Source organism: Meles meles, chromosome 7, assembly GCF_922984935.1.
Source record: "Meles meles chromosome 7, mMelMel3.1 paternal haplotype, whole genome shotgun sequence".
Lineage (NCBI taxonomy): Eukaryota > Metazoa > Chordata > Mammalia > Carnivora > Mustelidae > Meles > Meles meles.
In genome coordinates, this window is record NC_060072.1 from 79,077,038 (window position 1) to 79,098,408 (window position 21,371).

At 34.5% G+C, this 21,371-nt stretch overlaps 1 protein-coding gene and 1 pseudogene across 3 annotated transcripts in view; one reads left to right on the top strand and one right to left on the bottom strand.

Moving 5' to 3' along the window:
• Positions 1–21,371, top strand: part of CNTN1 (contactin 1) — a 364,883-nt gene that overhangs the window by 150,963 nt on the left and 192,549 nt on the right. The gene's annotated exons all lie outside the window — the stretch shown is intronic.
• LOC123946046 lies at positions 17,897–18,161 on the bottom strand (annotated as a pseudogene).

A 21,371-nucleotide genomic window follows, 5' to 3' on the forward strand; every position in this document is an offset into this window, starting at 1 on the left:
ACCTTTCTCAATTCTTAGAGCATAATAGTGTAATATGTACATTAATTTAATTTTCAGTCTGAGAGAATTTGTATTAGTTTAAGTTCTTAAGGTTGGCCCTCCAATCATCAAATGTCTTCCAACTTCCATTTCTTGGTGTAAGGTAATTATTGTTCCACAATCAATCTGACAGATCATAGATGGTCATTTGTAAAACTAGTATTTCTAGATTCTGGGCATCATTTTTGAAGGGTAGTAAATTAATAAATCAAATTTTTGTCAGTATGTATTGAGAACATACTATGATGGATGCAATAGCTGGGATACAGCAGCTGAAAGAATGCCTGAAGTTTTTGAGACACAATTCCTGACCCAAAGAAGCTTATTAGCTGGTTGTATAGATGATACACACACGCACAAACATAAGTAAACAGCTTAGTATCATTGAGCTTGGTCAGATTATAAGGGGTTGCTCTGAGTCAAACGGATAAAGAGAACTATGACATTCTGGGTTTAGGGATATTTTTTGTGTTAGGTTACACAGAACTAGCAAACAAGCAGCTAAGGGTCCAGGTGAGTAGATGCACAACTACTCACTGAGACACACCTAAAATTTGTGGTCAGTCTCTCAGGGGGAAGTAGTCAAGCAAGGATCCTGGGAGGCCACAAAGCATAAAGCAAGGTCTCACAATCATTTATAGTCTTGACTGACTAATCTTCACTCATATTTCTACTTGCTACCATAAAAGACAATTCTTTACTAGGAGTAGGATACATACTAGTGAGACGACCCTAAGAAAGCACTTGGATCTGTCTGAGGGAGGAAAAGAACCTGGAGGATAAGGACACGGGAGAAGATGTTAAGTGATCTGTTCTGGGAATAGATTAGAGCTAAGATAGGTTGAGTCCTATGAGCCTTATAAGAAGTCTGGTTGAGATGAACATTTGTTGTCTGATTCTAGGGAGGGAGGAATACAGCTTACCTTTTTAAATTAATTAATTAGCTAATTAATTAGTTAATTTCTGCCCACCTTTCTTTTTTTTTGAAGATTTTATTTATTTGTTTGACAGAGAGGGAAGACAAGCAGGGGGAGTGGGAGAGGGAGCAGGCTTCCCACAGAGCAGGGAGCCCAATGCAGGGATAGATCCCAGGACCCTGAGCCAAAGGCAAACACTTAATTAATAACTGAGCCACCCAGGTGCCCCTTTGCTTACCTTTTTTGAAAAGATTACCCTAACAATTTTATGGAGAGTACACCATAGGAAGCCAGTTAAGGGAGGGAGTTGGATAAGGATTTTAGCAGAAGATATGGGGCAAAATGTTGTATTTAGGATATTCTGAAGCTAGAGTCTGGAGACTTGGAGATAGTTTGGAGAGAAAATATCAAACATAGAAAAAATATGGTTTAATGAGTGACTTCCTATAGATGAAAGGTATTTTTCTTTTTTTGTATTGTGTATTTGTGTTTGTTCTTTGTCCATCACTGATTATGGTTTAATACTTTTTGAGATGGAATAGTGAAAAAGTATTTTCAGTTTGTCTGGACCCATTTCTTGAAGTTACCTCAGAAATCATCCCTTGTGACTCTTTTGTTCTATATTGAGTATTTCCGATTATACAGACGTCTTAGTGGTATTGGTGAAATTTATCTGATATTCAGTTGGCAGTTAGGAAATAATAATGGTAATAAAACATAATATAGTTAATGTTATGTGCACTAGGGATTTTATATGCATTGTCTTAATGCTTCCTCACAACAACCTTATGAGTCTGGTACTGTTGTCACTTTTTAACAGATGCATAAACTTTTATTCTGAGAGGGGAGATAAATTTCCAAGTGTTACCTAACACCTAGATTACTAGAATCCTCTAATTTATTAAATGCAACTTTGATAGAACTTTCCTTGGTTAAGCTTCCATTTATAATGCATGTACTTTTAAAATATGTTGCAAACTCTCTACTTTGATTCTAAGAATATTTTTTAAACCAGAACACAGAAAACTTAGCTATTTCTCCTTGCTGCTACCAAACATTCATGCTAAATTTTGGTGTTTTAGGTCAAAGGACATATATGATTATATAAATCACTCTATCTTTGTGGATTCTAGGATATTTGGCCAAGAATCTCGCTTTAAAAACATAATACAATTTAAAAATATACCAGTATGTTTATAAATGCTATGTCTGTACAAAACTAAAACCTAAATTTAGTCCTTCCAAATTTTTCTACTCTTCTCTATCCTCTACAAATATGCTCAGCCAACTGAACCACCCAGGCACCCCAATCTTGTTTTTAATTAAACTTTTTATTTTGAGGCAATTTTAAATTGACATGCAGTTGTTAAAAATAATACAGAGCAGTCCCATTTACCCATTTTATCCCAGTGATAATGTCTTGCAAAACCATAATACAATACCACAACCAGGATCAACATTAATATAGCCAAGATACAGAACATTTCCATCACCACAAGGATCCCTCCTATACCCACATCCATTTCCCTCCCACTGATTCTCTTCTCAAACTCTGGCAACCACTAATCTCTTTTCCATTTCTATAATTTTGTCATTTCAAGAATATTATGTAAATGGACTTCTATGGTATGTAAATTTAGGGGATTGACTTTTTTTCATTTCGCATAATTCTCTGAAGATTCATCTAAGTTGTGTGTATAAATAGTTTGTTCTTTTTTATTGCTAGTGGTATTTCATGGTATAGATGTACCACAGTTGGCTTCATAATTCACCTGCAGAAGGATATTTTGAGTATTTCCACTTTTTTGGCTATTACATATAAAACTGCTATGAATATTTATTTTTAAGTGTTTGTTTGAACTTGTGTTTGTATTTCTCTGGGACATATGTCCAGGAAGGCAACTGCTGGGTCATATTGTAGTTGCATGTTTAGTTTTTTAACTTCCTGTATTTTTAGAGCTCTTATAATTTAAGTATCATAGTGCTAGGGTTTATACCAAGGAGTGGCAGTTCTAGGACATACGGCATATGAATTTTCAACTTCAACAGATTTTTGGCAAACTGGCTTATAAAATCAGTAACAATTTAGTTTCCTAAGTGTGTTGCTCTTTTCTCACCATCACTTAGTATTTTAAAAATCTTTAAATGTTTGCAAATCGATGGGTGTTTAAGGACATTTTATTATGGTTTTGTTTTACTTGTTCCTATTTACCAGGGAGATTAATCATCTTTCTAAACATTGATCGACCTTGCACTTTCCATCTTTAAGTTGCCTGGTCAAAATCTCTGCTTACTTTTTAAATTTTTCCCTCTTTGGTCTTTTTCTTTATTGATTAGTGTGGCTTTTCTCAGCATATTCTGGACATAAAACTTTGGTAGTTATGTGAATCACAAATAGGTTCCCTTGAGTTCTAGCTTGATGTTTTACTTTGTTTATGGTGTCTTTTGATGAATAAAAGGTTTTTTTTTAATATAGCCAAATTTGTAAACCCTTTCCATTATAATTTGTGCTTTTATTTTTTGAAGAAATTATTTCCCATCATGATGCCATAAAAATATTTCTTTTTTTTTTTTTCTAAAAGTTTTGGGCTACGAATTATTTTCTTTACTAAACTTAAAATTAATGTGAGGGCAGAGTCATCGCTGGTTGGATAATCAGTTGTTCCAGCTTCCACTTATTAAATAATCGATCCACCCCTAGTACTTACAGGGCTATTTCTATCATTTATCTGGTCTCCTTGGATGGTGGGTCTGTTTCTAGACTTTCTATATTGACCCAGTGATTTGTTGTTCCAACCTGCATTGTTATTCAACTGTCTTAATTATTGTAATATTATAATAAATCACAGATCTGCTGAAGTAAGGACCCTATTTCTTTTTTTAAATTGTCTGGATTATTCTTGGTTATTTGCTCTTCAACATAAGTTTTAAAATTATCTTATTAAATTCCTATCAAACTCTGTTGGTATTTTGACAGGAATTGTATTGGTTTATAGATCAATTTGGGAGCAAACTGAAATCTTTAATATATTGAGTTTTCTTATTCTGGACATTTAACAATATTTCTTCATTTAATTAGCAATTCTTCAAAGTCTTGTAAATTTTGCAATTTTCTTCAGAAGGGTTTCATACTACTTTTATGGAAGATTTTCCCAAATGTCTAATAGTTTTGTTGCTAGTGTAGATATTTTTAAAATCGTATTTTAACTGTTTTCTCCTTATTGTAGGACTGCAACTGATTTTTAGAATTAATCTTCTATGAGGAAAAAATTTTAATAAAGATTTTTATTTATTTGACACAGAGAGAGAGATCACAAGTGGGCAGAGAGGCAGGCAGAGAGAGAGGAGGAAGCAGGCTACCTGCCAAGCAGAGAGCCCAATGCAGGGCTCGATTTCAGGACCCTGAGATCATGACCAGAGCAGAAGACAGAGGCTTAACCCACTGAGCCACCCAGGTGCCCTAAGATTTTTATTTATTTATTTGTCAGAGAGAGAGAAAGAGAGAACACAAGGAGAGGGAGTGGCAGGCAGAGAGAGAAGCAGACTCCCACTGAACAGGGAGCCTGATATCCGGGCTTGATTTCAGGACCCTGGGATCATGATCTGAGCTGAAGGCAGACTGAGGCTTAACTGACTGAGCCACCCAGCTGTTCCTTATATGAAGAAAATTGCTGTGCTATTAATAGCTTTAATTTGTGATTTGTCTTTTATGTTTTCTGTTTAGGCATTCATATGGTCTGTGAAATTTTATAGTGAAATTTTTCTGTCTTTTATATTAATTTTTCTGACATTGTTGTACAGGGTTCAAGTATAATATTGAATAGAAGGAGTAGAAGCAGACATTCTTATTCTTGAATTTTAAGGAAATTATGTTAACAACACCTCTCCTTTTGATCGAACTTGAAGGTAAAAATGTCTCTCTCAGGGTAAAAATACTTATTTTTGTAGGCTAATAATGATTTTTATCACCAAATTTTAAATTTTGGGTACAAAAGTTCTTTCTTTCTTTCTTTAAAGGTTTTATTTTATTTATTTGTCAGAGAGAGAGAGAGAGAGAGCACAAGCAGGGGAAGCAGCAGGCAGAGGGAGAAGCAGACTCCACACTGAGCAAGGAGCCAGAATAGGGAGGGACTCAATCCCAGGACCCTGGGATCATGACTTGAATCAAAGGCAGACACTTAACCAACAGAGCCACTGAGGCATCACTTGTTATTGATGTTATTGACGATATGAATGTTATTTCTAAGACTTTGGAAAACATGAAATAGCCGCAGTTAAATATTGCTAACATTATTTCACAAAAACAAACTTACTGTTTACGGTTTTCTAATCTTTGAAGCATACAAGTTTACTAGGATTGATGCCACTATGCATCCATTTTATTAGCTTTGTTTTTTAGACACAGCATGTGAAAGGGAAAAAAAAAACTCAAATGCTTAAGCATTTTTATAGTCTTCTGGAACCAAATTTAAAGTATATTTTAGTAATGATATGTTCATTGACTTGAAATCAAAGTAAGGAAAATGCTTTGGAAAAAAAAACACTTTGTATAGTAAACTGGATATAAAGTTACATTTAAACTTTATAGAATGTCCTGGAACTTTTAATCAACTAGCATTGAATGATACTCACATCCTAGAATAATGTGTCTACTTTACTAGAAGTGGAACTAAACTATCAATGTGGCCACCTTTATTTTCAAAGTTTTTTAATACATCATAATGCTTTTGTAAGGCAAATATAATTATCATCACAGAAATAAAAAAACTCCAATATAGTTATTAATATATTTTAATGTTTATTTGTATACCAAAATATTTTCTATTCAATATATATGTTGAACATATTTTAGTTATCAGCTTTTCTTTTTTCCCACCTACTGCAATGAGAGATTTTTCTGCTTCCTTAAGACAGGAGTATAATTGTATAGCTGTAGGACACATATTTTCCTCTTTTAACAAACTCTGATAAAAGACCTTTATGATAATATCATTTTCATGGGTTTAGTATATTTGTAACGGAACTGGTAAATCCAATACGTTTGCCTCCATTATTGTCTTTAAAATTTAGCCTAGATAAATTTGAACTGTGTATAATGTTTTGAAACCTAAAATTCAAGTGTGCTTTCATTTTCTGTCATGATTAGTCATCTGCTTTTGATTTCTGTAAAAACTGAATTTCACCAAAATAATTGTGGATGTGATCTTTCTTATTTTGTGACCTTCTTCTCACTCTTGGCATGTTTTCTCTTCAATAGCCTTCACCACTGCCAATGTGCCATTATGTCTAGCATAACACTTACATTTAATTCTCCCACAGTGAACTCACTGAAGTTCAGGGATTTTTATTTTATTATTTTATTTTTTATTTGTTTTATTTTGTTTTACTTTCTTAAATTCAAGTTAGTTAACATATAGTGTATTATTATTTTCAGGGCTAGAATTTAGTGATTCATCAGTAACATTTAACACCCATTGCTCATTACATCAAGTGCCTTCCTTAATGCCCAGTTGCTCCATTATCCAGTTACTCCATCCCCCCAGTAACACTCAGTTTGTTCCCTATAGTTAAAAGTCTCTTATGGTTTTCCACCATCTCTGTTTTTATCTTATTTTATTTTTCTTCCCTTCCCCTATATTCATCTGTTTTGTTTCTTAAATTCCACATATGAGTGAAATCATATGGTATTTGTCTTTCTCTGACTGACTTATTTCGCTTAGCATAATATACTTCAGTTCTATTCATGTCACTGCAAGTGGCAAGATTTTAGTCTTTTGATGGCTGAGTAATATTCCATTGTAGGTAATATGCATACCACATCTTCATTATCTGTTCATCCATTTATGGACATCTAGGCCCTTTCCATACTTTGGCTATTGTGGACATTGCTACTATAAACATTAGGGTGCATGTGCCCCTTTGAATCACTATTTTTATATGCTTTGGATAAATACCTAGTAGTGCTATTGCTAGATCATAGAGTAGTTTTATTTTTAATTTTTTGAAGAGCCTCCATACTGTTTTACAGAGTGCCTGCATTAGCTTTCATTCCCACCAACAGTGTAAGAGGGTTCCCCTTTTTCTGCATCCTTGCCAACATCTGTTGTTTCTTGTGTTGTTCTTTTAGGCATTCTGACAGGTGTGAGTCAATAACTCATTGTGGTTTTGACTTGTTTTTCCCTGATCCTGAGTGATGTTGAGTATTTTTCTCAGGTGTCTGTTGGCCATTTGGATGTCTTTTTTGAAGAAAAGTCTGTTCATGTATTCTGCCCATTTCTTAATTGGATTTTTTTATTTTGGGGGTGTTGAGTTTAATAAATTCTTTACAGATTTTGTATATTAACTCTTTGCCAGACATTTCTGGCAAATATTTGCAAATATTTCTCCCGTTCCATAAGTTGCCTTTTAGTTTTGTTGACTCTTTCCTTTGCTGTGCAGAAACTTTTTATCTTAATGAAATCCTAATAGTTCATTTTTGCTTTTGCTTCCCTTGCTTCTGGAAATGTGTTTATCAAGAAGGCGCTGTGGCCAAGGTCACAGAGGTTGCTGCCTGTGTCCTCCTCTAGGATTTTGATGGATTCCTGTCTCACATTTAGGTCTTTGATCCATTTTGAATTTATTTTTCTGTATGATATAAGAAAGTGGTCTAGTTCCATTCTGCTGCATGGAGCTGTCCAATTTTCCCAACACCATTTATTGAAGAGGCTGTCTTTTTCCATTGGATATTTTTTCCTGCTTTTTGGAAGATTAGTTGACCATAGAGTTGAGGGTCCATTTCTGGGCTCTCTATTCTGTTCCATTGATCTATGTGTCTGTCTTTGTGAGAGTACCTATTGTCTTGAGGACTACAGCTTTGAAATGTAGCTTAAAGTCTGGAATCGTGATGCCTTCAGCTTTGCTTTTTCAGGATTGCTTTGGCTATTTGGAGTCTTTTGTGGTTCCACACAAATTTCAGGGTTGTTTTCTCTAGCTCTGTGAAAAGCGCTGGTGGTATTTTGGTAAGGATTGCTTGGAATATGTAGTTTGCTTTGGGTAGTATAGACATTTTAACAATATTTTTTTTCCAATCCATGAGTATGGAATGTTTTTCCATTTATTTGTGTCCTCTTCAATTTCCTTCATAAGGTTTTTATAGTTTTCAGAGTACAGATCTTTTACCTCTTTGGTTAGGTTTATTCCTAGGTATCTTATGGGTTTCGATGCAATTGTAAATAGGATTCATTACTTGATTTCTCTTTCTGTTGCTTCATTATCAGTGTATAGAAATGCAACAGACTTCTGTGCATTGATTTTATATCCTGAGACTTTGCTGAATTTCTGTGTCAATTCTAGCCATTTTTCAGTGGAGTCTTTTGGGTTTTCTACATAGAGTATCATGTTGTCTGTGAAGATTGAAAGTTTGACTTCTTTGCTGTTTTAGATGCCTTGTTTTTTTCCTTTTCCTTTTTTATTTTTCTTTTGGGAGGGTTCTGATTGTTGAGCTAGAACTTCCAGTTCTATGTTGAATAACAGTGGTAAGAATGTACATCCTTTCATGTTCCTGATCTTAGGGGAAAATGTCTGTTTTTCCCCACTGAGGATCATCTTACCTGTGGGTCTTCCCTATATGCCTTGTGGATGTTGAAATATGTTCCCTCTACTCCTACTTTGTTGGGGGTTTTTATCAAGAAGAATGATTTTTTGTCAAATGCTTTTTATGCATCTATTGAGAGGGTCACATGGTTCTTATCCTTTCTTTTATTAATGTGATGTATCATGTTGATTGATTTACGGATGTTGAACCACCCTTGTAGCCCAGGAATAAATCCCATGTGGTTGTCGTAAATAATCCTTTTATTTTTTTCAAGACTTTATTTGTTCATTAGAAAGAAAAGCACACAAGTGGGGGGTACACAAGTGGAGGGAGAGGCAGAGGAAGAGGGAGAAGTAGACTCTCTGCTGAGCTGGGAGCCCAACATGGGGCTCGATCCCAGGACCTGGCAATCGTGACCTGAGCCAAAGGCAGATGCTCAACTGTCTGAGCCACACAGACACCCCAGTAATCCTTTTACTATACTGTTGGATCCAATTACATAGTGTCTTGTTGAGAATTTTTGCATCTGTGACCTGTAATTCTTGTTTTTAATGGTGTCTTTCTGGTTTGGTGATCAAGGTAATGCTGGCCTCATAGAATGAGTTTGGAAGTTTTTCTTCCATTTCTGATTTTGGAACAATATCAGAAGAATAGACACTATTTCTTATTTAAATGTTTTGTTGTTGGGATGCCTGGGTAGCTTAGTCAGTTAAGTGTCTGCCTTTGGCTCAGGTCATGATCCCAGGGTCCTGGCATCGAGTTCTGCATTGGGGCTATGGAGCAAGAAGCCTGCTTCTCCATCTGCCTACCATTTCCCCTGCTTGTGCTCTCTCTCTCTGACAAATACAAAAATAAAATCTTTATTAAGAAAAAAAAAGTTTGGTAGAATTCTCCTGAGAAGCCATCCAGCCCTGGACTCTTGCTTTTGGGAGATTTTTGATTACTGCTTCAATTTCTTTGTTGGTTATGGGCCTGTACAGATTTTCTGTTCCTTCCTGTTTCAGTTTTGGTAGTTTATATATTTCTAGGAATTTATCCATTTCTTCCCAGTTTTCCTAATTTGTTGGCATATAATTGCTCATAATAATTTTCTTATAATTGTATTTCTGCAATGTTGGTTGTGATCTCTTTCATTCATGATTTTATTTATCAGTTCCTTTCTCTTTTCTTTTTGATAAGTTTGGCTAGGAGGTTATCAATCTTGTTAATTGTTTCAAAGAACCAGCTACTAGTTTTGTTTATCTGTTCTACCTTTTTTAAAAATTTCTGTATCATTGATTTTTGCTCTTTTTGCTCTACTCTTTATTATTTCCCTTTTTTTTTTTTTTCTGGATTTAGGCTTTATTTGCTGTTCTTTTTCCAGCTCTTTAGGTATAAGGTTAGGTTCAGTATTTGAGAATTTTCTTGCTTCTTGAGGTTGTATTGCCCCTCTTAGGACTACCTTTGCTGCATCCCAAAGATTTTGGACTGTTGTGTTTTCATTTTCATTTGCTTCCATATGTTTTTAAAATTCTTCTTTAATTTCCTGGTGACCCGTTCATTCTTTAGTAGGATATTCTTTAACCTCCTTGTATTTGTGGTCCTCCTAAATATTTTCTTGTGGTTGACTTCAAGTTTCATAAATATTGTGGTCTGAAAATATGCATGATATTATCTCAGTCTTTTTGTACCAGTTGAGTCCTGATTTGTGACCCAGTATGTGATCTCTTCTGGAAAATGTTCCATATGCACTTGAAAAGAATGTCCTTTCTGCTGCTTTCGGATGAAATGCTCTGAATATTTCTGTTAAGTACATCTGGTCCAGTGTGTAATTCAAAGCCCTTATTTCCTTGATCTTCTGTTTAGATAATCTGTCTATTGCTGTGAGTGGAGTATTAAAGTCCCCTCCTATTATTGTATTGTTATCAAAGAGTTTCTTTAATTTTGTTATCAACTGATTTATATATTTGGCTGCTTCCTAATTAGGGTCATAAATACTTAAAATTGTTGGCTTTTCTTGTTAGATAGACCCCTTTATTGCAATATAATTCCTCCTTAATCTCTTATTATAGTGTCTGTTTTATAATATCTAGTTTGTCTGATATAAGGATGGCTACTCCAATTGTCTTTTAATGTCCATTAGCATGATAAGTTGTTCTTCACCTCTCCCTCACTTTTAGTCTGGAGGTGTCTTTGGGTCTAAAATGAGTCTCTTTTAGGTAGCTTATCAGTGGGTCTTCTTTTTTTTTAATCCATTCTGATGTCCTATGTCTTTTGATTGGAGCATTTAGTCCATTAACATTCAGAGTAATTATTGAAGGATATGAATTTAGTGCCATTGTATTACCTGTGAAGTCACTATTTCCCTATGTTGTCTCTCTAGTCTTTGTTACTTTTGGCCTCATTTTCTGCTCAAAGACTCCCCATCAATATTTCTTGCATGGGAGTTTTAGTGTTTACAAACAACTTTAGTTTTTGTTTGTCTTGGAAACTATCTCTCCTTCTGTTCTGAATGATAACCTTGCTGGGTAAAGTTTTCTTGGATATTTGTTTTTCCCATTTAGTGTGTTGAATATATCATGCCAGTCCTCTGTGGCCTGCCAAGTCTCTGTGGACAGGTTTGCTGCTAGCCGTATGTGTCTACCCTTTCAGGTTAAGTACCTTTTCTCCTGAGCTGCTTTCAGAATTCTCTCTTTATCTTTGTATTTTTCAAGTTTCACTATGTTATGTCACGATGTTGACCTGTTTTTGTTGATTTTGAGGGGTGTTCTCTCTGCCTCTTGGACTTGACTGCCTGTTTCCTTTCCCATATTAGGGAAGTTCTTACCTATTATTTGCTAAAATAAACCTTCTGCCCCCTTTACCTGCTCTTCTTCTGGGACTCCTATGATTTGGATATTATTTCATTGTATGGAATCTCAGATTTCCCTAAGTCTACCGTTGTGATCTAATAACTTTCTTTACTTCTTCTTTTCAGCTTCATTATTTTACATAATTTTGACATTATTTACATAATTTTATCTTTTATACCACTGATTCACTCCTTGGCTTTGTCCATCCTCATTTTTATGGCCTCCTTGGAACTGCCTCTTGGTTGTAGGATGTTTAATTTTGGCCTGACTAGATTTTAGTTCTTTTATTTCTATAGAACGATTCTCTAGCGTATTCTATGCTTTTTCAAGACCAGCTAGTGTCTTTAAAATTGTTGTTCTAAATTCTAGTCATACATCTTACTTATATCTGTATTGATTGAATCCATGGCTGTGGATGGTAGTCTTCTATTTTTTCTTTTGGGTGAATTTCTCCATCTTGTTATTTTGTCCAGAAAAGAAAAGAAGAAGGAACAAGAAAAGAAACAAAAAACCAGTAACAATGACAATAATAACAGCAACAACAAAAAACTAGATCCCAGGTGTGTTTTGGTCTGCTTGTTAAAAAAAAAACAACCAGATCCCAAAATAAGAAAGAAAGGAAAAAAATTATATATATATGTATATATACATATATATAATAAAAATTAAAATGTATAAAAAATAAAAATTTAAAAAACAATAAAAAATTGAAAAAAAAGATAGTAAAGAAAAAAATAATAAGAAAAAATAAAGAATAAAAGTATATTCTCCCCTAGAGCTAAAGCTTTGTAGCCCTCTATGATCAATAACTTGGTGTAAGTGTGTTGTTTTTTGTGCTGGTCTCCTAGGGGAAGGACCTGCTCTAGTGGATATGTGCCTCCAGTGTACAGGGAAGCAGGTTTGGTATAAATGGCTCTGGATTCCGCTAGGTTGCTCCCTGAAAGCTTTTGACACTGATAGATGGGATGAATATAGCAGTATCCTTCTCTCTGGCCCTGGAGCTGAAAGTTTGTGCCCTCCATTCTTCAGTGAGCCTTCACAGAAGAGCATTCAATCACTCTTGTCTCCCCAGTTTCCATCAGAACCCTGTATTAATCCTGCCCGTGTTCCAGTTTTTTTATATCAGGCACATGACTAAGTTTCAAAATTCCAAATTTTAGGGACTCCTGCAGCATGGACCCTCACCTTTCCTACCAGGGAGTGTCTCACCATGCTTCTGATATTTGTGGAACCCCTCCTAGCAAAGCAGTTGCACAACCCCACAGCAGTTCTCAGTTTATGGCAACACAGAGCAAAAAGCTGGCACCTAGGCTCACTGTTACCAGCCATCTTCCATGCTCCTATCCTTGGGAACAGTGCAGCATTTAGACACCACCTGTTCTTATGACTTGGGATCCTCAAACCATTGATTTGATAATTACCTAGCTATATTTGGGTGACAAGACAAATATTCCTCTGCCATCTTAACTCTTCTGTCAGGGATATTTAGTAAGGATTTTCTACATCAACTTTTAAAGTTTATACCTTGAGGGTTTTTGCAATTGCTACTGTGCATTCAGTAATTGTTCTAGGTTAACACCCAAAATGGTATGTATGGTCAATTAATAGGCTCATGGTGAATTAACAAATGTATCCACAACATCTTGCAGTATTTTTTTAAGTAAAATTTCATGTAACATTGGTATTTGCTCCAGAATTTTTGTGTGTGTGAAAGAATCAAAGTTAGGAACCTAAACATATTTGAAAATGTTTCTTTTCAATGAAAAGGATCATCTTAATCTTCAGGAGGTTGACATGCTTAATGCACTTTCCAAGTGTTAATTAGATTTGTTTATACTATTTAGCTTCTCGTGAGATGTTTTGGACTAATATTTGAATTCCATGTAAAATTAATAATATTATGCAAATAAAGTCAACATGACTGGGGAGTCTGAAGGGCAGTGAGGTCAGATCTCCCTGCCTTGGTTTATTAAGAGATTGATTAGTAACTAAGCTGTGCCTTGGAGATGGATCATGTGCAAGAGCTAAATCAATGTCATGGTTCTTCAAGTTGAGATTTTGAAGTATTATGATGACCTCAATTACATATATTAAATCATTTATCAAATATTATACATAGCCCAGTTTGTCCTTTCCTTACAGAATATTCATCAGCATCTCTTTTGGAAGAGTAATTATCTAATCAGTATTTTATTTACTAGTACTCCAGAAGACTTTCCTATATCCCTCCTACAATAAAGCAAAGTCCATTTCTTTGGTATATGTTCTCTAGAATCCCTTAACTTGGTTAAAAGAAAAATCAGAAAACAACAAAGATCTTGCTGCTTGAAGAAATACAAGACATATGATTCCCAAGAAGAAATTAATTGAAGCATCTTAAACTGAACCCAAAGTGGTCCTCTTTTTCTCTGTCCTTTCTTACATGTTATGCAAAATGAATCAAGTGATAGAGGTTAGGAACAAGAAGAGTAAAATCAGGAAAGAAGTGAGAAGATTAGGATTGAAGAAGGGACTAATATTATCACCACAAAATAGCAAGACATATGTGTTGGGAAATAAGGAAGGAAATTAAAAAACCTACTGAAGTCTGGAATAAGAAAATCCTCCCAGTCTTGTTCTTGATTTCCAATGTATAGGAGTAAAATCCAATCTTCTGTAATGAGAGAAGATAAGAAGATCATAGAGATACATAAGTTTTTCACTATAATCAATCCTACATATATTGTGACTTTTAGCTTGAGTACAACTTTATTTCATAGTTTGTTTATAGTTTGTTGTACAATTACAGATTTGTGGCAAGTAAAAAATAGGTAACTCTTTAGAAGCAAGTAGTTCATTTTTTTTTTAATTAAGATTTTATTTATCTATTTGACAGACAGAGATCACAAGCAGGCAGAGAGGCAGGCAGAGAGAGAGGAGGAAGCAGGCTCCCTGCTGAGCAAAGAGCCCGATGCAGGGCTCGATCCCAGGACCCTGGGATCATGACCTGAGCTGAAGGCAGAGGCTTTAACCCACTGAGCCATCCAGGCACCCCTAGAAGCAAGTAGTTCTTAGTGATAATTATATGCTATGTGAAAATAATTAACATTGAGTAAGCTAAATATAAATTATAAAAATATCTAGCTAGAAGTCCAATGCGCTATCCATTGCGCCACAGAGCCAGGCAAATTATAAAAATATCTATAATAATACTTTGTTTCAAGGAATTTGGTGTTGATTTTTATAAGGAATATATTACTCTATAGAGTTTTATAATATGAAGTGTTCTTTTTGGGAGCAGTTTGCTTGGGATGATAAATATAAACAAAATATTATCAACAGGGAAATATGACAGAGTAGCAATAAAGAAAAGGCTAATTATTTAGCTGATACATACTAAGAATATGTATTCATTCAGTAACTCTATTGAGTATCAAGAAATCTAGTACAAACGAGTTATTAGAGGTTGAAAGGTCATTATGAGTTCAATGATTTAAGAAGTTTTTTTAGAAAGAGGATTCTCTTTTGCTGAGTTTCTATGGATAGATACATTTCTTCCTTTCTTCCTAAGTAGAAACAAATAAATTTATTAAGCACAGCCATCTTTTCAGTAGTGTTAAATCTCCTGGTTGGAATGTGGGGTACAAACAGATTTTTGTTTAAATGATATAGAAGTGAAAGTTTTGGAAAAGAAAGATTTTAGTCACTAGACAGGATATTTGAAATTGATGTTCTGGGCAGAAAAGAATTTACTATTAGGCAAGTAAATGACATAGTGAAAGATTGTGCCTCATTTAAAAACTCCTTTGCTGATCATTTTCAGATAACCCAACTATAGCTGACTGAAGAAAGTAATCACTGAAAAGTTTAGTAAGGAGGGCTTTGGGAATATCTCAGGAGTACAGATGATATAAGGAATTGGTTTTTATCTTCCTCTGAACTCTGTTTTTAATCCTAGGCTCCATATGTTACTTTCCCTCAGTTCTAGGCTTATATCCTCCTAGAATTATGTCCAGAAAAAAGAGACAAATTTCTGTTGACTCCGAATAATGGTACGATATTTTGTGCTTGAAACTGAGCCGATTATGTGGCTAAAGAAATTATACAGATTTATCAGGTGTGGATCACAAATCTATCCCTGAACCATAACTCTTATTGATAAAATAATTCAATAATTTAAATTTATGACTGGCTGGGCATAGAACCTATGTATTATTCCCCATACCCATATAAATAAGAATTGATGAAGGGTTGTTTCCCAGAGGAAATTTTTTTGTACTATATGGAGAGAAAGACAGAGAGATGGAGTACACCAAGTGCAATGTGGATTTTGGAAGCTAAAATCAACCCAAACATTTATTTAAGATTGTTATATGACAGCAGTATAGAAATGGATTGGAAGAAAAAAAAGCCTGGTGACAGGAAGACCAAATACTATAGCTCCAAATTGTTTGAATTTGATCTATATAAATTGAAATGGAAAGAGCAAAATTTTTCAAGGTTAACTTGGTAGAACTTGTTGATTAATTAGCTATTGTTGTTGGTGATGGTGGTGATGATGATGATGATGAGCTTGATGATCAATTAGCTATTTCAGTATTAGCTATTTTCATGGTTACACATGATTTAGAGTTATACTATGACCCAGAGGTTCCTAAACTTTTTCAAATTATATCACCCTTAATATCTCAGTCATTTTTATTCATGGCACCCCTACACCAAAATAAATACCTAACAGATCTATTTAATATGTACTTAAGTCTGAGAAATAATGTGGTTGGGTTTCACTTAAACATTTTTAAACACCCTATGGGATCTCTATTTTGTAAACCATGGCTATAGCCATTTTCTTACAAAAATGGGTCATTAATAGAACTATCCTATGACCCGCAGTTGCACTGCTGGGTATTTACCCTAAAGATACAAATGTAGTGACCCAAAAGGGTAGGTGCACCTGAATGTTTATAGCAGCAATGTCCACAATAGCCCAACTATGGTAAAAGCCTAGATGTCCATCAATAGATGAATAGATAAAGAAGATGAGGTATAGATACACAATGGAATACTATGCAGCCATCAAAAAATGAAATCTTGCCATTTGCAATGATGTGGATGGAACTAGAGGTTATTATGTTAAGTGAAATAAGTTAGAGAAAGACAATTATCATATGATCTCACTGATATAAGGAATTTAATAAATAAGATAGAGATCCTAGGGGAAGGGAGGAAAAAATGAAACAAGATGAAACCAGATTGGGAGACAAATAGTAAGAAACTTAATCTCAGGAAACAAACTGAGGTTTGCTGGAGGGGAGGAGTGTGGGAGGGATGAGGTGGCCAGATGATGGATATTGGGGAGGTTATGTGCTATGGTGAGTGCTGTGAATTGTGTAAGACTGATGAATCACAGTCCTGTGCCCCTGGAACAAATAATACATTGTATGTTAATAAAAAAAAAGAGTAATCAGAAAATCAAAATAGATGATTTTCACAGTTACTAATTTGGTAGCATTGTGTATAGATATTACCACATTCATTCATATAAATCTTGTGTAGGTGATTATTGTATACCATGTTGTCCAAATTTTGCCCAATTTGAATTCTTATTAATGGGGTCTGATTTGAAAGTAAAATTTGATGAACCTAATTTCACATATCAGGCATTTGTAGTTGGGGAAAAATGGAATTGTGTTCTGTATATTCAGTTTAGACCATTTGCCTCCTTTGTAAAATGTTATTTATTTTTAGATATGTGAAATGATTTTTTTCCCAAGCCAAACTGTATCTAGCTTTATTAAAGATACTCTTCATAAACAATCATGGTATTTTAGGCAGTACATGGGCAGATGATTGTTAACAGCATACAACTCTCAAAACTCCCTTCTTCAATGGACTACCAACATTAGAAAGCCACTATAAAACCCGATGAAGTCTTCATGTGGGCTCTGAATAGGGAAAAGTTTAGAGTGAGAGTTGCTATTTCACATTTGGCATGTTGTTTAACAACTTTTCATAACCTGACTCTGACTTTCAGGAAATGAAATGAAAATGGCAGAATTATCAATCTGAAAATCCACAAGCTAAAAAGGGAACTCTTCTGAGAAACACCATCTCAGTGGTGACTCTGTAAAGTCCAGATTGCCTGACATACTGGGAACCATTTCTTGGGGTCAGGCTCCAGCAGGTCTCTGGGTTTAAGGGGGTCAAGTCTCTGTTGAAGGCAGAGAGAAGAGGACATATAAAAATGAATTTTAGTTTTCTACACCACCAAAGTGTTTGTGCCAAGATAGCTAAGGAATCCCTCCTCCTGAGAACCAAGAGGAAGTTTCTCAAAACTAGAAGGGAAAGGTATTTTTCCCTTGTACCGGTCTAGCTTTGAAAATGTTCTATAAGTGACATATGCCATTTGCCCCAAAACAATGAAGTGCTCTGTGTGCTAAAAACATACCTTAAAAAGAAGTAAAGCAAAATTCTGCATTTTTATAAAACTTGATTAAAAACAGTATTTTGAAGCGTACAGTCACCAGAAGTACACAGTTATCAAAAATGCACACACTTCACTTGGCATCTCCAGCACCTCCAGCTCCTTCAGCTTTCTCTGCTTGGTCCGTTGTGGCATCTCTGTTTCCTGCAGGGTTATTCCCATCCTTGCCAGCATCAACTTTCCCCTTTTTCCCTGTGGGTGCCTTCTCGCCCTTCTTTGCAGGACTTTGGCTTTGGAGGAGCCTGTTTAGCAGATAACCTTGCAGGTCTTCTTAATGGCTCATCCTTCACCTTGGTTTTACCTCCTTTAGCATCCCCTTCAGCCTTACTCTTGGGCATGGTGGCAACAGCAGCAAGACTTAAGCCCTGGACGGGTTGTGCTGTGGTTCATGGGCTTTAGCTGGACAGGGGACATTCTTGCCCCTTCTTGTTCACACTGCTCTGTGAAATGATTTTCATGGCATTTATAACTTACTGTGAATGATTAGAAAATAATTTTTGTGGGGAAGAGAAAGATAGGAGATAGGAGCCTTATTACAATGGGCATCAGGTGGTGAGAGAGAAAGGGCACAGGGACAAGAAAGATACATAGAAGTGGAGCAAAAATAATCCAAGATAAATTTGGATCACTTCTCAATTTTCCAAGAATTAACCTTGATTATGATTGGATAAGTAAACAAAAGAGCTAAGTATCAGGCAAGTAGACATACAGACAGATACTTACAGAGAAAGTTGAACAAGCAAGCATTTTGAAATAATTTAAATTCTATTAATGATTCGTTCTGATTACTTAGACATATGGGTTAAATAAATCTCATCAGTTTATTTCTGCCTTTTTAAAATTTGATTCAAAGACTGTTACACAGAGGGTGCCTGGGTGGCTCAGTCAGTTAAGTATCTGCCTTCAGCTCTGGTCATGGTCTCAGGGTCTTGAGATGGAGCTTGGCATCGGACTTCCCGCAGGGAGTCTGTTACTCTATCTCACTCTGACTCTGTGCTTTCTCTCAAATAAATAAGTAAAATCTTTAATTTCTTAAATAAATAAATAAAATCTTTAAACAGAAAACAGTGAAGACATTACAGACAAGAAGAAACACATCATTAAGAATTTAAAAAGTAGATAATCATAAAGCTGTGAAGACTGAAAATAGATGGTGTATGTCCTAGATTATTTTTGCTTTCGGATCTCAGAGAATTCTTTATATACTGCCTGGAATGTGTAACACAGAAAACTGAGTGATATGAAAACTATTTATTCCCTCTTCTATGACCATAGGGACTAGCCCTTTTAAAGGACACATACTTACATGATTTTTTTCACCTGTTGCTCACCCTTCAGATCTGTGCCACTTTCATGGTATATTACAGCTCAAAATAGTATTCTGCCTTCAATAACCCATGTGATATACACACCCTTCTGAAGGAAATATAAATATCAACACCCTGTACATATAAAATCCTTTTTAACAGAGTCATTATTTAGTATAAGTAACATTGTTTATAGTAAAATTCATTTTAAAGGTTTTGACTTTTCATTTTGGGTTTATATGGTATCATTATTTAAACTTTACATTTGACTCATTATAGCAAACTGTTGTATAGATTAGTGTATTTAAGATATTCCTGAAGATCATCTTTTATTATTTTATTCCAGAAACTTTAGCTATCACTTACTGCAAACTTGCTACAATACTGTGAGGCAAACAAAGACAGTACTGGGAACACTAACAATGCAATGGTTTTCAATTCAGGCCATATGTTACCATCACCTGAGGAGTTTTTAATCATCACTCCAGACAGAATGACTGGGGTTTTCAACCTGGACATGGGTGTGTTTTAAAAGAGTCCAGGTATTTTCATTCAAGGTAGAGAATGACTCATCTAATGAGAAGTCTGATCTTCTAAGTTAGAGATATTCCTTAGATTCACTTGCTAATTATTTCTGGTCTCGAGAAAATAAGGATGATACAGTTATAGTATCTGTTCTTTTTCAGTCCAAATCTTGACAATTAAAAGTATTACTGAAATCATATGACTGAAAAAAATGCAAATACATTTCCCCAAACTTAAAGCATAGACATCATAGTGTTCCAAAGCAAATAAGAGAATTCTAGTGGTTATAGAATTGATATTCCTTTTCTTCCTTTGAAATTGCCTGCTGGCCCAATTCACACTGTTTATTCACAAGAGAAGAGAGATGTTTTTAAGCCTTCTCCACAGATACCAAAAAAAAAAACAAACAAAAAAAAACAAACCAAACTCTGGCTTTAAGGGTGCTGCTGTGAAACATGGTTTGAGGATGAAATCCCCTACAAAGCTATCTTCCATCCTGCAACAAAAAAGTGTAGCAGTAGCATGTTCTGATGTAGAAAATAGGAAATAATCGATTAAAGCTGTACCCAGAGGTAATCTGTTATTGGGTTACTTATAGAGCTTAATTTTAAAAATAGTTTTATTTATGTTACACTGATACTTCTACATATTCTGTTATTTATTTTGGTAAGGATAAAATTGTAAGCCTGTAATGATATTTTGTTAAAATAATCACTTTACAAAATACACAAAAACATAAAAATAAAATCATCTTAATTTTTGCTTTAATTACTTTCTATTAATGTATCCTTAATCACAGGACAATTTGGATTGTAGAAAATATAAAGAAGATAACAGAGATCACCCATAATGCCACACGAAAATAATCATATTTGGTATTATTACTTCACAGTTTTATTTCTTCTAAATACTCAGTAATGCTACCTAAAAACTTGAAAAGTTTTTTTTAAGTTCTGAAATTCTGTCCTCTAGCAGATAAATTAGTTTAACCCTCTTATATTTATTGTAATTTATTGTGAACCTTGATGTATTTCTAAAACTTTGTCTTATAGTTTTACTGCCATTATTTTTCCCCCTCTTCTCTATCCCTTCCTACCTTCTATTCAGTTGAGAACCTATTGTATACCTTGCATTTTTGAGGTTATAATCTATTATATTTCGTACTGCTTTTTTACATAAAAGTAAAAGTTTTTTGTGATTATGATTCCGATTATTATGATGAATAATTTTAAGGCCTCCCTGATAATTTGTCATTTTACTTAATTATAATATAAATAACTACAGTTATTTTATTAGAGTAGCATTCTTATGGAGAATCACTGTATCAAAATATCTGAGCTTTTTAAAAACCTCTAATGCGTATTACTAAATTATTTTCTCAACAGATTGTCTTGGTTACTGCTTCTTGTAGTGATATTAGAAAATATTAATCATTGCATCCATACTGGCAATGAATATTAATTTTAATGATGTAAATGTTTGAGTAAATAAAATGTACATAGCATTTCTTAAAACTTGCATTTTTTGGTTTATTTTTTAGTCATTAATTTTTTTCTTTCATGTAGCTAATCATGTCTTTTATCAATTTATCTATTGTGATCTTAATATTTTTTTCACATCTGTTGTTCCAAGCTCTGTATAGCTATGTCTATAATCTTTCTGAAGCTTTTTCCCAGTTTATATTTTAACTTTTAAATTCACTAATAATTTTTAGTA